Source organism: Leuciscus leuciscus (genome assembly GCF_965113295.1).
Source record: "Leuciscus leuciscus genome assembly, chromosome: 19".
In the NCBI taxonomy this organism is placed as follows: domain Eukaryota; kingdom Metazoa; phylum Chordata; class Actinopteri; order Cypriniformes; family Leuciscidae; genus Leuciscus; species Leuciscus leuciscus.
The window spans coordinates 16215627-16232141 of NC_138743.1; the positions used below are offsets into that span (position 1 = coordinate 16215627).

At 42.9% G+C, this 16515-nt stretch overlaps 1 protein-coding gene and 1 long non-coding RNA gene across 3 annotated transcripts in view; one reads left to right on the forward strand and one right to left on the reverse strand.

Moving 5' to 3' along the window:
- The window catches only part of LOC309482942, a 212103-nt gene extending 206851 nt beyond the window's left edge, over positions 1–5252 (forward strand). Inside the window, exon 2 of the long non-coding RNA XR_014200451.1 lies at positions 5080–5252. This is a non-coding gene — a long non-coding RNA (uncharacterized lncRNA). The remainder of the gene's footprint in view (positions 1–5079) is intronic.
- The window catches only part of tshr (thyroid stimulating hormone receptor), a 68577-nt gene that overhangs the window by 37251 nt on the left and 14811 nt on the right, over positions 1–16515 (reverse strand). The window lies entirely within an intron of this gene.

Below are 16515 nucleotides of genomic sequence, written 5' to 3' on the forward strand. Positions count from 1 at the left end.
TTTTTAAATCCAACCTAAAAACATTTTTTTAGGTTAGCTTTTTCTTGATGGTTTTAATTATTTTGAATTACAGAGTGTTCTTTTGTTTTTTGTACGCTTTGTATTTCTATCTGTGTATTTCTTTTTTAATTAATAAATGTTTCTCTCTCTTTGTATTTTTATTGTGTAAAGTGCCTTGAGAAGCTGCTTTAAAGGCGCTAAATAAAATAAGTTTATTACTATTATTATAAATTATGGATCTTTCTTTGAGAGAAGCTGGACAAAGAGTTCAGCTCAATATAAACATCGTGCCACAGTCAATGTCCCTGGACAACAAGGATGGATCCAGCATTCACTGCTTTTTCCCCACGTTGCATGACTCGTGAAAATATATATGCTGTGATGTTGATGAAATTCTTTGACCAGATGTAAATGAAAGGCAAAATCTATAAAGTTCATTGATTCAATGATACATTTATTTATTTACATTTTTTATAAAACTAAACTCGTCATTAAAGACCTTTGAAGAAATCGATTAAAGAACACGGAAAACTGGTATTTTCAATAATGTATTTGTGTATCTACAACTGAATTTGTTATCAAATCAACAGAGAACACATCTGTAGTTTTGATGTTAGTATTTATTTTTGATAAATGCATTACTAGAATAAAACGCAGTGCTTCATTATGCAGTGAATACTGAACTGTTTTGTGTGTTTAGTTTTCTGTTAATTGTTTTTAGAGCAACTACTTTCAATTGGAGAAAAGTGTCAAATCGATTGAGAATTTTTTTTTCTATGCATCCTTGCTGAATAAAACTAATAATTTCTTTCCAAATAAATTCTTACTGACCCCAAACTTTTGAATGTGTAATGTTACAAAAGCTTTCTATTTCAGATAAATGCTGTTCTTTTGAACTTTCTATTTATCAATGAATCCTAAAATAAATTTGTACACAACTGTTTTCAGCATTGATAATAATAATAATTGTTTCTTGAGCAGCAAATCAGCATTTAAGACTGATTTCTGAAGGATCATGTGTGTAGTTCTGAGTAATGATGCTGAAAATTCTGCTTTGATCAAAGGACTAAATTACATTTTAAAATATATTTAAATAGAAAATAGTTCTTGTAAATTGTAAAAAAAAAAAATAAAAAAAAAAATGTTTTTGCTGTATTATGGATCAAATAAATGCAGCCTTGATGAGCAGAAGAGACTTAAAAAAAATCTTACCAATCTAAACCTTTTTAAATGTTTGAATGATGGCTGCACCCTTCGAACAGCCTTGGCCATTGTATGATTGAGAACATGGTCCACAATGTGGCCCTTATTTCATTGGAAATGTGTCTCTATGTTTTTGGCCTCTTCTCTGTTTTGCCTTAATGCCCTTCAACCATGCATATTTACTCCAGTTCTTACTGACACTATTTGTTTCCTTGTTGTTATTATCAAAAATTGTGTTGTGCTCTGTCTAAATATGTTTGCAACTCTGAGCTATTACAGTTTTTCTCAGTCGTTTTAGTACATATCTTGAATCATCCTTAACATTTGCAAACCAGTCAGTGTATTTCTCGAAACAATTTGTACAAACAGCACTAGACTGGATTACCAGCAAGAGCCTGTAACTTGCTCAAAATTCATGGCTCATCTCTCAAAAGTAAACAATAATGTAATGTCAATGAACATCAGTGCCATCAGACTGAAAAGCCTAAATGCTAATTATATAATAAAAATAAAGGCTGATTAAACTTTTAACAATTTAACAATCTGTGCTTGCAAAGATAATATGTCTGTATATATAGTTTTGTTTTCTTTACTGTTTCAGTTTTTTGTCTAATCTGTAGAAAACAATGAGCTTTAGAAAAAAAATATTTTCATTACACTACTGTAAAGTGATCTTATCACTGTAAAGTGATCTTACAGTAATAATAATAATAATAATAATAATAATAATTCGTTACATATATATAGTGCTTTTCTAGGTACTCAAAGCGCTTTACATGAAAGGGGGGATCTCCTCAACCACAGTAGATGAAAAGCACAAAGTTAAAATTTCAAAGAATTGAATACGAACTTGGTATGCAACACAATACAGTATACTGTCAATTATACTACAGTAAAAAATTTATAAATCAAAGTGTACAGTACTAAAGAAATGCCTTGGCCTTCTGAAAAAAGAATTTCTCTACCTCCATTAGAAAGTCATTTCTCAGTTCTGCAATAATACAGTACATATAAAAAAAATAATTGGCTACAAATAAATTCATCAATCATGATTGAGGGACTGTAATTATACTGTGGGCCCTATCTTACACCCGGCGCAATGCAGCACCAAGCGCGAAGCAAGTGTTTTTTGCTAGTTTCAGTCCGACACAGTTATCATTTTCACGTCCTGCCTGTCGTTGTTTAAATAGCAAATGCATTTGCCCCCATTTGTGCGCCCATGGGCGTGCTGGTCTGAAAACGAGGTGTGTTCTGGCGCATTGTTGGCGCCATTGACTTTAGACAGTCTATTTCTGTTGCCTCAAAATAGCAACGTGCCAACAATGCGCCAGAACACACCTCGTTTTCAGACCAGTATGAACCACGCAGACCACGTGGAATCAGACCACGCAAATTTTTTTTTTGTTATTTAATGAGCGCGTTAGTAATGTGCGCCTATAGGCGGGTCCACAACGCGTGTACACTCTGCGTATTAAACACACAGGGATGCACAGCAGCACACAAACATGACAAATTTGTTCAAATAAAAGGATTACGAATAGTTAGATTGATGGACTTAAATGAAGACACTATTTTAATGTCATTTGACAATCTGGTATCAAAGTTTCATATACCCCGGAAATTTTTTTTTAAATACCTGCAGCTTAGAAGTTTTATTTTTTCAAAACTAAAGAATTCTGTGCAACTCCCTTCATAATCTACACTGGAAACCTTTTCCACACAAGAATGTTTCAAAAAGGGCGAATTACCCAATTATATCATATACTGGTACAGAATCATAAAGAAAATACTGAAAATAAAAGACGAGAATGGATGCAGGATTTAAATAAAGACATTTCATTAGATGAGTGGGGTACAATATGTTTAAAAACAAACTATATATACTCGTTTGAGACTCTTACAGTATAACTGGATAATGAGAACTTATATCACTCAGTATTTCTGACTTATGTTTTAAATGCAATAATTTCCAAGGCACATTTTTTCATTGTGTGTGGGAATGTGGTGAGGTGCAAAAGTTTTGGAGGAAAGTGACTCAGTATGTATCTCAATTTACTACTACCCCTATCTCTTTAAGCCCGGTAATATGTGTATTGGGTATTTATGTGGACAGTTGCTCTCTGCTCGTCAAAGAGAAAAAACTGGTGGATTTGTGCCTACTACAAGCCAGGCGTTCAATTGCCCTTTGCTGGAAGAATACAACAAGTTATCCTTCCCTTGGACTTGATATCCAGTTTGGGATAAAGTTTTTTTAATTATTATTATTATTATTTTTTCTATTATTATAATTTTTTTTGTCGAGTGCAACTGCCATTTAAAGGGAATGGGAGATGAGACTCTGATTGGTTTAACGCATGTAAATCCCAAAACACACCCATTACTCAATCTGAGAATAGGGACAACCCTTTTAGACCATTTTTCCCTCGTTAAACTAGTAAAAGTGGATTCGGACACGCCCTAAGTGAACTTGCGCCGTGCGCTTTAGACCATGCGATTAGATCGTTAAAATAGGGCCCTGTATGTGTAAGTAGTAGCCTATAAAAACCCTGTAGATTATTCTTTCAGCTCTCTCTCCACTGTTAGGAAGCATTTTCTAAAGCACATAATCACCTGTGCTTCTAATTTATTATTCTGAGATTCTGAATGGGCGTGTCATCAGTTTTGCTACTGACATAATGTTTACTCATGGATAAATGTGTGCTATTTGAGTTCACATTGTGATGCTTGAGTTATAGTTTCTCTCAATCGCTTTGGCACATTTTTCGAAACAGTCTCAACATTCCCTAAACTGTAAGTACAATAGTCACAACTGTTTGCTTGAACATCAGGACTCTATTGCATGTCTGCAAAATGTAATTGTCATGAGTCCTGGTTGCAGCAGAGAAGAAACACGATCTAGGCCTATATGCAGCAGTCTTTGTTAATCACAAACTCAAACTAACAGAAATACTCAAGATACTCAGAATTCTAATACACGGTGCAGAACAACCAAGCTTACAACAACGTTGACAGACAACTAGACAGGATTAAACGCAGGCTTAAATACACAGGTAAACAAGAAGTTTTTCCTTTGAGTTGTCCGCGTACAGACGACACCATTGTCAAAACGATCCCCATTCACACAGATCCACGAAAACAAATAAATCCCCCTGTATTCTGCTGCCAGGCCATTAGATGACAATCTCTCTCTCTCTCTGTCTCTGGCGTATGTCCTTAGACCTTCAGTTCTGTTGAGGTGAACCAGTCCAGCCGTCCTATGATCATGGTCAATTAGACAATGTTCGCAGTTCAGGGGCTGATATATGGGGCAGCTAGTTAAAATGTGTTCCACAGTTTGTAGTGGGTCTCCGCATTGGGCACTATCCGTAGTGCCCCACTTCATCATTGCTGCCCCGAAGCGTCCAACACCTGTCCTCAGGCGGTTGAGGATCGTCCACTGCTTTCTGGGCAGGTGCTGGCCAGGAATATCCGTGGGGTCTTCAATGTAGAGGTGCAGCCGAGATGGTTCCGCTGACTTCTACTGGTCCCTCCATTTCGCCTTGACCCAGGCAGCCTTGCAGATGTCGGCTGGTGTAGTGCGGAGCAATTCTTTGGCGAGTGTGGCAAAAGGTCGCCGGGACTTGAGGCGCATGCGCTGTGGTGTCTCCGTGACGCTTTTGTGGAGGAAGTGGGATTCACTCGCCTGTGCCTCTCGAGCGAGAGCCAGCAATGCTCCTTCTCGCCTGACCTCTGCAGGGGCAATTCCTCCGAGGACAGGCATTTGGTTGGTTGGAGTGGCTCGTAGGCATCCGGAGACAGTCCGTAGGGCGGTGTTAAGGGCAGTGTCCAGCTTAATGACATGGGGGCTACGGCACCAGGCCTGAGCACAGTATTCAGCACTTGAGAACACCAAGTAGCTTTCCTGTAGCTCAGTGGTAAGAGCATTGCGTTAACAACGCAAGGTTGTGGGTTTGATCCCAGGGGATTGCACATACCTATGTATAAATGTATAGGATAATGCAATGTAAGTCGCTTTGGATAAAAGCGTCTGCCAAATGCATAAATGTAAATGTAAATGTAAACACCAGGGCCTCGGTGGAGATGCAAAGCGTCTTTGTGGAGGTTCCCCATGTGGTGCCGGCTAGGCGCCATATCAGCACGGCACGGGAGTTTGTCTTTGCCTTGACTGTGTCCAGGTGTTGTCTAAATGACAGTGTTCTGTCAAGCTTCACACCAAGGTATGTGGGGAAGGGCTGGGGCTGTAGCCGGGTGTTGTCAACCATGATGTTCATTTTGGAATTACATCCTGGGGCCCTGAACAGCTCATGGACTCTCGTTGATGTTGTCCTGGCGAAGTCCTTGTCTGCATTTGGAAAGCGGCCATTACTTAGTAGGAGGGACTCGATGGAGTTTGCGCTGATGGGGCACTGTACTGGGGTTGTTGACCTTCCGGCTTGTTCAAGGTCTGCCACGCCCGGCAGCTGGAATGTGTGAAGTCGATTGATTCCACAGTCTCTGTCCATCATTGCCTCTGTTTCTCGTTAGCCTGCAGAATAGTTATTCTGCTGCTTTGTCCCTATCCTCGCTAGCTTGTGCTTCTGCATAGGTGTGAAGTATGTCTTCACATTCATCATCCCAGCAGGGAACATAGGTTTTGCATATACCGCGAGGGATGTTCTTTTTGGCGGCTGCCAGGAGCATCTTGCTGTGGCACTGGTGTGGTAGCCCAGCAGCTGCCTGGTTCACAAGTGTCGTGAAACCGGCCCAGTTTGCTTTGCGGAAGTTCTACCTCTTGGCATCCCTCCCTTGCACTGGTTGGACCATTGTTGGGATAGTGATGAGTGACGGTCGATGATGTGACCGGGGGAACATGTCCAGGATATGTCTGACAGGGAGTGGTTGGTTGTTGTGCCATTTTGCAAATGCCAGATCTGGATTGGTGGTGCTGTTCCATCGTGCAGAGTAGAAAGTGCTCCTTCGGATCATATAGGATTGTCGCCTCAGCGGTAGAGGCTCAGTCACCATCAGTGTGGGAGCTACTATAGCCCCATTCTGTATGATGGCTATTGAAGTCTCCATCATACACGGCAGGGGCTGGGACATCTGGCAGCGACGATGCAATCAGCACTTTCGTTGTGATCCATTCTACCTCTGCCCTTTCTGGGGATATTCCTATAGCTGACCAGGCCATATAAATGCCATGGTGTTTATTGGCAATGTATCCATCCAGGGTATACCCAGGGACCTTCAGGATGTTCTTGTTTTCAGCATGGGTCTCCTGCAGTAGAATCACCATCACATTGTTTTTGTTTGCTATTTGTTCAAGTATGTTGGTCTTGGCGATGGTGAGTCCTTCGACGCTGAGCTGAAGTAGCGTTGACGCTGGTGCTGCGGTCTGCGGACGTTGACATTAGATTCACAACCTTGCAACTGCTCTTCGCTACTAGTAGAGGAGGCTACATAGAGGCTGTCTTCTTCTCCCCCAATGAAACAATGAAGGCAATGAAACACTATAGACTGAACACGTATACGCATGTGCATGATGTCATCGCCTTCAGAGATTCGCGTTTTTGTTGTTTACACAGAGATGGTTTTCAAAAACTTGCACCCAAAACGCTGTTGGTGTGTAAATGAACGGCCAAAATGCATAAGAAGTTAATGCATAAACGCGTTTTTAGTTGAAAATGGTGTCGTGTAAACAGCCCGTAACTGAGAAACTCAAACATGAACAGAACTCAAATCATGACAGTAGTTTCTCACCCAAAATATTTAATTCATCCTTCAAAACCTAGTTATTGGGTGAGTAAGTTGGCCAATGTCACCAAAATAAAAAGTGTTTTTGTCATTTTGTTGTATGTCATTCACCATCGTTTTGAGGCTCTCTTTTTTTTTTAAAGTATCGGTTCAGGCAATGTTTAGGCACTGGTACCGTTTTAAAAGTATCAATTTGGTACCGGTATAAAAATAAAAAAAACGATACCCAACCCTATGAATAACAAACTAAAAGTTAATGGAAACGAAACTAAGGGTGTATTCACACCTGCCTTGTTTGGTTCGATTGAATCGAACTCTTGTTCGTTTCCACCCTTGGTGCGGACCTTTTGGGCAGGTGTGAATACAGCAATTGAACTTGGGTGCGGACCAAACAATCGAACCGAGACCCAGCTGAAGAGGTGGTCTCGGTACGGTTCCAAACGAACTCTGGTACGGTTCGTTTACGATGTGAACATGAACCGACCCAATTGCAAGAAAGCACTGCGACTTTACATTCATTTAATTATTTGACTGCTCTTATGCTCTTATGAGGATACTTAACACAACGGACATTTTGGCATAATGGTTTGTGTTATTGTTCGTTCAAGTGTGAAAAAGAATTCCATTCCGGCGCGCTGTCTGGCCACACGATACTGTTGCGCGTCTTTCTGCGCGTTGTGTGTGCATCATTGGAATGGAATGAATGAATAAGTGTGTGCAAGGTCACAAGGTTGTTATTATAAACAAATATTCATGGAATACATACATGAATATTTGTCTGACAGATTTTGATTACTGAATGGATCATTTTGCATGTGATAGCTCACACGATGAAAGAATCTTGTTTAGAAGTTGTGAAGAGTTTCAACTCATCAGTTTTGATCACCAAGCCATGTGCATTTAGTCATTGTGCAAATTGTAGAAAATTGTACATACTCTTTTGTACACATGTGCCAAAACACATGCAATTTACTTAAATCAATAATAACTTGAACTTGAAGTTTTGAGAAAAAATTAAAATAAATTCTCCTTCGAGAACTGAGCCAAAACGACTGAGAAAACCGTCTCGGGTTACGACTGTAATAGCCTGGTCCTTCCAGACTCTCGTACATTTCATTTGTACAAAGAGTCTGGCCACTCTCCATTGACAAGCGTAAACTTCCTTGAAAGCGGGTACTCTGTTGAAGTTTAAAACTATTGGATCTGCCCAGAGCCACTCTGGATCTGCCATAACCAATTGCTAACGTTTGGTCGTGACGTATAACCCTACAACTCAAACTAGCGCACAACCTCAACGTCATCGTTCTCAGCCACTCCCTCTGTTCGCTGATTGAACAGGTAAAATTTTGGCTTGGAAAAACCCCACGAATATACAGCAAACCCAGACGGAGTACTGAAGGAAAATTAAAATTGAGCGGAAGTACGTAGGAGGGCGGAGCCAGGCTGAGGGGAGTGCATGCCAAAATAATGGCTGAGACTATAGCAGAATAATGGCAGTTTCAAGCAGAAATGCCAAAACCACTCACCCCTTCTGGTCACACACTAGACTGTCAGTGACAATACTCCCTATGGCGACTGCCCAAGCTATCATGCCACAATGAGCTCAGTAGAGCGGTGGCTTCAGCTTAGAGAGACTCTTTAGAGAGAGGAAGCCAACTCACCCAACACACCAAGGCACGCATGACATATCACTACCTGGCTCAGATAAGCGGAGGGCTTATCAAAAAGCTTCAAAGGCCACTCAAGGGCTTGCAACCAACATCTTCACTGGAAGGGATTACTTTAAGGGAATATGGCCTTTAACCAGCTCACACCCTAAAGAGAAGGGCATCCTGGGGAGCAGGACCCAGCATAGTGCTTTCCAAATCCTTACAAGCGAGGGGAGTTACTCTGCTCGACCCTGGACCTACAGTGCGCTATTTTTTTCAAAGCACTGTGGGTACTCTACATACTCTAAAGTGAGGAGTACCTCCAGCTCTTCTAAGACCCTCTCGAACGAGGGAGTACCTAAGAGCTTAATAATATTGATCTACCAGGGAGGTCTCATGAGAGTCCTTCGACCTTCTGACCAGACTCTGGGAGCGGAGTACTCTACAGAAAGACCCTCTCAAATGAGTAGAGTACTACCCAGCTCAACCGAGTAGAGCATCGACCAAGCTCTAAGCAATAGCAGAGAGGCTCCAGAGGAGCCAGCAACATTATGTAACTCTAGGGGACTAGGACACGGATTAAATGAAAGTGCTAAAAAACCTAGCTCAACCTCCCTAGGATCACCTTCGAGGTGGTCTGAGGGCCAACTACATGGCAACGAATCTAGAACTCCAGGGCTAGTGTCAGGGAGGCTCCTGTGAGCTCCGTGAAGGGCCAACTACTTTGTAGCAAGTCAATTTCTGGCAGAGCTAGCCACTAGAGGTCTGCTGGGCTTGGGATATTCACTCACATTGCCAACACAAGCGATGTACTCAGCTTAGCGCCTTTTACCCTTTAAGCAAGGGGAGCATAGGTCTCTTGCAGCCGGACTGTCGAGGAGGGCCTACTACTCCAGAATAACACAAGTGTTAGGCAAGGGGTAAGTGTTTGAGCTCTAAGGGAGCGTACTCAATACCATCCTGGATAGGAGGGAGTACTTAATCGGCTCGACCTGAGCATCATTGGTGCAGGGCACAAGGGGCTTCAGAGCTCTGGGAGCGAAGTGTTCTCAGAAAATCCTCACCCTTTATTCAAGGGCGGTTGATATCAGCCTGGCCCGAGACAACCACTCAAGGGTAGATACCTGAACAATTACTTGAATCTATCTCCAAAACAGGTTGCTGTCTTGAGCTAAGCTCTGGAGGAGTAGAGGCCTCATCAGGAAGAAATTCCATGGAAGAGGACTAACCACTCAAACCCCCCAACTTGATGGTCAAAACCAAGGAGCTTTCACAGGAAAGTCTGGCCACAGGCTAGATAATGCTACAACCAAAGCTCCAGAGAGTGGCAGCTTCAGCATAGTGCTTGTCACTCTCCAAGCGAGAGGAAGCCTGACAACGCCCAGGTGACAACCACAGGGGAGGCCTTCTGAGGACATAGCCTGCAATGCCTGGCTATTTGTCTGTGCTAAACACCGTTAGGGAACTGTAGCTCAGCATATCGCTTCTACTCTAGTATCAAGAGGAGTCAGCACAGCCTAGGCAGTTTGAGGAGGCCACAGGGCCTACAACTCGCATTAGGAGAAGGCGTCGTACCAGGGTCACTAGCTGCCAGTCTTGGGCTGGAGAGGCTCTCCTTCAGGAGTAGCCTACTCTGAGCTACTGCAGACTAGGAGGTGGAGATGCTACAGCAAAAAACGCCCTCTGTCTAAGAGACGCATTCCTAAAGTACTTAGCCTAGGCCGGATATCGGGGCAGCCCAAACATTGACGGCCGAGCACACAGGCATTCATGACCATCCTGGAGCTCAGCTGAGCGGTGGCTTCAACATAACGACTCTCTTAAGTGAGAAGAAGCCAACTTCAATCACCACAAGGAAAGTATCAAGGTGGCCTTACCACAGACCTCCACTTGAAAGCATCATCCACCTGGAAGTGGAGTGGTGGCTTTCACATACTGACTCTCTAATTGAGAGAAAGCCAACACAATCACCACAGGGTGATTATCAAGGTGGCCCATAGAGGAACGCGCTTGAAGATCTATCTGGAGCTCAGATGAGCGACGGCTAAGAAAATAACTCTCTAATTGAGAGGAGGCCGAGCTACAGGTGATATGTTTTGTTCTACTGCTTCCCACCATATAAGAACCTCATAACCCGACTCTTAGTTAAAGAAGGCAAATAGTAAGGGTGTCATGATAACCTTCCCTAAAAATGGGAGCTCCAGGGCCCCAGTCAAATTGCCCCTTTTTAAAAAAAAATCCATATATTTGTAATGGTTCAGTTTAATTGTAAGGAAAGGTTGATTTGGTTATATGTTGACCTTTAAGCGCCCTCTTGTGGTGAGGATTGTGTATGGTAACTTCAGTATGACTTGTGTTGAGTTGAGTTCATTGTGAAGTGTATGTATTTGTCATATAAATAGGGCTGCATCTATCGATTCTTTTAGTAATCGATTAATCTAGCACTTAATCGATCGATTAATCGATTAATCGGATAAAAAAAATTGTGTGTTTTTAAACAACCAAAACAAATAATGCATAACGAAAATGATGTGGCTGTAAAATGATCAAGCATTTGGCTTTTATTTCTCAAAAAAAAAACAAAAAAAAAACAGGTATTTATTCCAACTCCAACATTTGGCTCCAAAACTAAGCCTATTTATTGCAATTTTTACCCATTTAATGTTTATAAGTGCCAGTGCCAACAATTATATAACAATACAGTTAAGTCAACTTACTGTAAAACATGTATAACATGTAAAACTATGAATACAAACTTAAATAGTAAAGGCCATTTGGCCTTAGTTTTGTCTTCTTAATACAACATTACAAAAAAAGGATTGCACCTTCTGCAAATTACCCACCTGAGAACAAAAATAAATGAAATGAATATAAAATATCAAGCCAAACAGGTACACAATGTATACAATTTATTAAAAAAATAAGTGTAGCTTTGAAAAGGGGAATGTTTTATTGCAAATATTCATTTTGTTAAATAGAAAAGGAACAGCATTTTGTTTTTCACTTAGGCTAGTTGAAGTATATTAGCACGTTTTGTAGTACTATATTTTTTGTTAATTGAAAATGTTCTATGCTCAATTACTTTGGTAGCTGATTATGTCTTCCCCAAAAGTACGAGTGGATTTGGAGTAGCAGGCTGGGGAGTTTCATTTTTTTGTTGTTGTCTGTAACTATTTGGTAGACGTGAAATAGCCTACAAACAAGGTCTCGCAAAGACTGCAATACAATATTTGTTCCTCCATCACGTCCCGGTGTATACAGTGAATGCATGCAGAAATTGTTGCTACATAAAAGTTTAAGAATATGTGATGCATTGGCGCGTGAGAGAGACGAGGGTGCATGCGTGTGTGTAGGTTTTTTTTTAGGCTATACTCTCTTGCAATTGAACGTGAATACGTTTACTAAAAAACATCAAAGCTAAACATCATATCTAGTCAAACCGCATCGCGACATCGCTACAAATACAGTATGGGATTAAAATCAGTGAACATCAATGTATAGGCTTAGGCTACGTTACCTTGTTTCAGCGACGCTGAAAGGAAGCGATCCCAAACTTTAGACATTCTCTGCCATTTATGGACATCTTTACTCTGCGCCATCGCGCCAACTAAATTCAAAATGTATCACGCGCTATGGTGTGCTTCCTGAACATTGAACAACGGTCCGTGTGAAACAATCAGATCCCTGCGCGTATAGTGCGCGTCGTAGGAATTTAACGAGGCTTCGAGGCAGAGTTTTTGCCTCGAGGAATTTTTGTAATCGAGTTAATCGAGTAACTCGATGAATCGTTTCAGCCCTACATATAAATATGATGTTTAGTGTCAGGATACAGGCACGGAGACAGAGGTAAGTGAATCCAAACACAGCTTTATTCAAGCAAACAAGAGTGCAAGGTGAGTATTCAATGAGTTCAGGTGCAGATACGATGAAGATCACTCAGTGCGGGGCAGACAACAGGTGAGCATGTTCTCTTCAGGTTAGTTAGTTAATGTCAAGCAGTCACAGTTCATTAATACTTGTCCTTTCTCTTTCAGATGCAGTTGTTAGCAAGCAAGCTCGGAGGAAAGGAGGTCCGACAGCAAAGAGGGTCTTGGGCTGGGCAGGACCAGCGGTGAAAAGGACTTTGTGCTGGGCAGCACCAGCGGCGAAGGAAACTCTGGGCTGGACAGGACCAGCGGCGAAGGAAACTCTGGGCTGGATGGGACCAGCAGGGAAAACGCTTTTGGGGAGACTGGCTCTGGCTCGAAGACTGGCTCTGGCTCTTGCTCGAAGACTGGCTCTGGCTCTTGCTCGAAGACTGGCTCTGGCTCTTGCTCGAAGACTGGCTCTGGCTCTTGCTCGAAGACTGGCTCTGGCTCTTGCTCGAAGACTGGCTCTGGCTCTTGCTCGAAGACTGGCTCTGGCTCTTGCTCGAAGACTGGCTCTGGCTCTTGCTCGAAGACTGGCTCTGGCTCTTGCTCGAAGACTGGCTCTGGCTCTTGCTCGAAGACTGGCTCTGGCTCTTGCTCGAAGACTGGCTCTGGCTCTTGCTCGAAGACTGGCTCTGGCTCTTGCTCGAAGACTGGCTCTGGCTCTTGCTCTTGCTCGACAGGGCAGGCGACTTCTTTATTCGGAACTGGACTCGGAAATGGACTCGGAACTGGTTCTGGCTCATCTGGGCCGACGACTGGCTCTGGGAACATGATGCTCTCAGGCTGGGCAGGCAAGACGCTCTTAGGCTCGGCGGCAAGACGCTCTTAGGCTCGGCGGGCATGACGCTCTCCGTCTCAGGCTCGGTGGGCATGCCGCTCTCCGTCTCAGGCTCGGCGGGCATGACGTTCTCAGTCGCAGGCTCGGCTGGACTGGCGTGAAGTGCAGGCTCGGCTGGGCAGGCGACTGGATCAGCGGATCTGGTGGGACGTGGAACAAACTTGAGTGCTCCCCGGACGGACATCCAAGGTGGGTCAAACACTTTAGACACCAGATCAGCACTGTTTGAAATAAGCTTCCATGACCTAGGCCAGGTGATCTCAGCTACGGGTCCGGAGCGGTGAAGGACCGTTACCTTTCCGGGCCTGCTTGGGCTGACTGGATGCCTGGGTTTGGCTGGGCTGACGAGGTAAGCGGATTGGACGTGGAGATCAGACTGGATGTGAGGAACCACACACGCACAACGTGCGGTCAATGAATTTGAGGAGAGGTAGGTTGAGATCATCTAACAGCAGTATCTGGGCGAGTGGATCGTCTAACCCGCTCCAGAACTTCTGTTGAAGGAAATCCTCATCCCAGCTCCCATCCTGGTAAAGGTGAAGGTAAAATTCAGCAAATTCCTCCAGAGTCTTACCGTTCTGGTTGAACATAGTGGTCTCCGTGGGGTTCTGCATCTCTTTCTTTTTTAAGGTCAAGCCTTCTGTCAGGATACAGGCACGGAGACAGAGGTACAGTAAGTGAATCCAAACACAGCTTTATTCAAGCAAACAAGAGTGCAAGGTGAGTATTCAATGAGTTCAGGTGCAGATACGAGCATGTTCTCTTCAGGTTAGTTAATGTCAAGCAGTCACAGTTCATTAATACTTGTCCTTTCTCTTTCAGATGCAGTCGTTAGCAAGCAAGCTCGGAGGAAACACAGGAAGCTCGGGAGGATGCAGGATCACAGGTAACATGGAGTCGAACAAGATTTCTGGAGTCAGCGGAACAATGATACAGAGGTTAGTGTTTCACAGGTGAGTATACGTTACTTTTCGGAATCGTGATACATCAGAGACAGGACAATGGATCATGGTCTGTTCCTGTTGGAGGCTTGACAAGGACTGAACTCACAGTGAGTGTTTTATGAGTTGGCTGATGAGGTAATTGATGATGAACAGGTGTGTGTGATTATTAATCCAGAGAGAGTGAGTGCAGGTGCGCCAAAGAGGATTCTGGGAATTGTAGTGTATGACAGAGCCAAGGAGAACCAGGGAAACCGTGACATTTAGTAGGTTTAAGATGTTTGTCAGTAAATTCATTAATCTAGAGAAGTGACTGTGTAAAGTGTGAACATTAGTTAGTGCCATATGCTAGTGATCTTTTGTTATGATTATTAGGCTAATTTGGATCCCGTGATTACAAGCCATTACCTAAAACAAGGAATATAATTAACAAATGCACATGACAATGTAACATTTAATGCTTATAATGTGTTGATTTAATGTTTCATTTGAGTGTTTTATTTAGGCAGTAAATACTGTTCAGTCAGCTATGCACTTTGAATATACAATTCTTCATCCCCTCCTAACAGCATCACATCACAGACAAAGGTGAAACAGCATGGCGGGGAGCCTGAGCCCAGCACACCATCAGTCTCAGCTATAGCAATGTGCACAGAGGTATGTGGCGAACAGCACGGCTCAAGGTCTTGTGCTAAAATATGCCTAGCCAAAGTGTATCCATTAGGTCAGAGGGACAAAGCAATAAACCTGTATGCTGTTATGGATGAACAAAGTAATCAGTCTCTTGCCCACTCTGACTTTTTTTCTGACCTCTTTAGTGTTAAAGGAGGCACGGAGATGTATTCCTTAAAGACATGTTCGGGTATCATGGAAGTGAGAGGGAGAAAGGCTAAATAATTTATTGTCGAGTCTATAGATGGACACATAAAGGTGCCGCTGCCTGCGATGCTAGAATGTGACATGATCCCAGAGGATCGCTCAGAGATCCCCTTGCCTGAAGTCGCCCAATATCACCCACACTTAAAGGCTCTCTCGCACAAGATACATTCCATAGACTCAAATGCACAAATCCTGTTGCTCTTGGGTAGAGACATCCTGAGTTTGCACAAAGTAAGAGAGCAGTGCAATGGTCCCCATAATGCACCATTTGCCCAGCCACTTGACCTCGGCTAGGTTATTGCGGGGGATGTCTGTTTGAATGGTGCAAACAAACCAAGGTCTGTCGCAACGTACAAAACTAACACATTGTTCAACGGGCATCCATCGTACCTTAGTCCATGTACCAATGTCCTGCAAATAAAAGATAAATCTGTGAGCCAACTAAAAGACACTCAAATCTGCACAGATACTTACCAGGCAATACAAACAGACTACCCATCTCGGGGACACTATCTTCATCAGGAGGGAGGATGATGAAAAGTTAGCACCTTCACAACAGGATGCACAATTTCTCACAATAATGCAGAACGAAATGTATGAGGATGAGACAAACAGCTGGGTTGCACCCCTTCCCTTTGTTACACCCAGACAACGTCTACCAAATAACTAAAATACTCATCACACTAAAACAAAGTCTCGACAAAAAACCTGAGATGAGAGAGCACTTTGTACAGTTCATGCAAAAAGTCATAGACAACAAGCAAGCAGAAGTCGCACCCCCCTTACAGCTGAATGAAGAGTGTTGGTATCTCCCCATGTTTGGGGTGTACAACCCGCAGAAACCTAAGCAAATCTGTGTGGTTTTTGACTCAAGCGCCAAACATGAGGGCGTAGCACTCAACAATGTCCTTTTAAGCGGCTCAGATCTCAATAACGCTTTGCAAGGGGTTCTAATCAGATTCCGCAGAGAGCCCATCGCAATAACAGCAGATGAGGAACAAATGTTCTACTGTTTCACAGTAAGGGAAGACCATCGCAATTTACTGCGATTTATCTGGTTTAAAGACAATAACGTCACAAAAGAGATAATCGAGTACCGCATGAAAGTCCATGTTTTTGGAAATCGTCTTTCTCCCTCTTTTGCAATCTACGGGCTCCGCAAGGCAGCTAAAGCCAGTTTGAAGGAATATGGCAAGGACGCAGAGCATTTTATGTCTATGTATCGAACAGAGTCTCTAGAATCAGAAAATCTTCAGTACCAACACAGTGGCATCATGTCTCATCAGAAAACAACTCAGCAGACATTGCTACTCGCCCAATAGCAGCACTTCTACTGCCTCAAACATACTGGTTCACCGGAT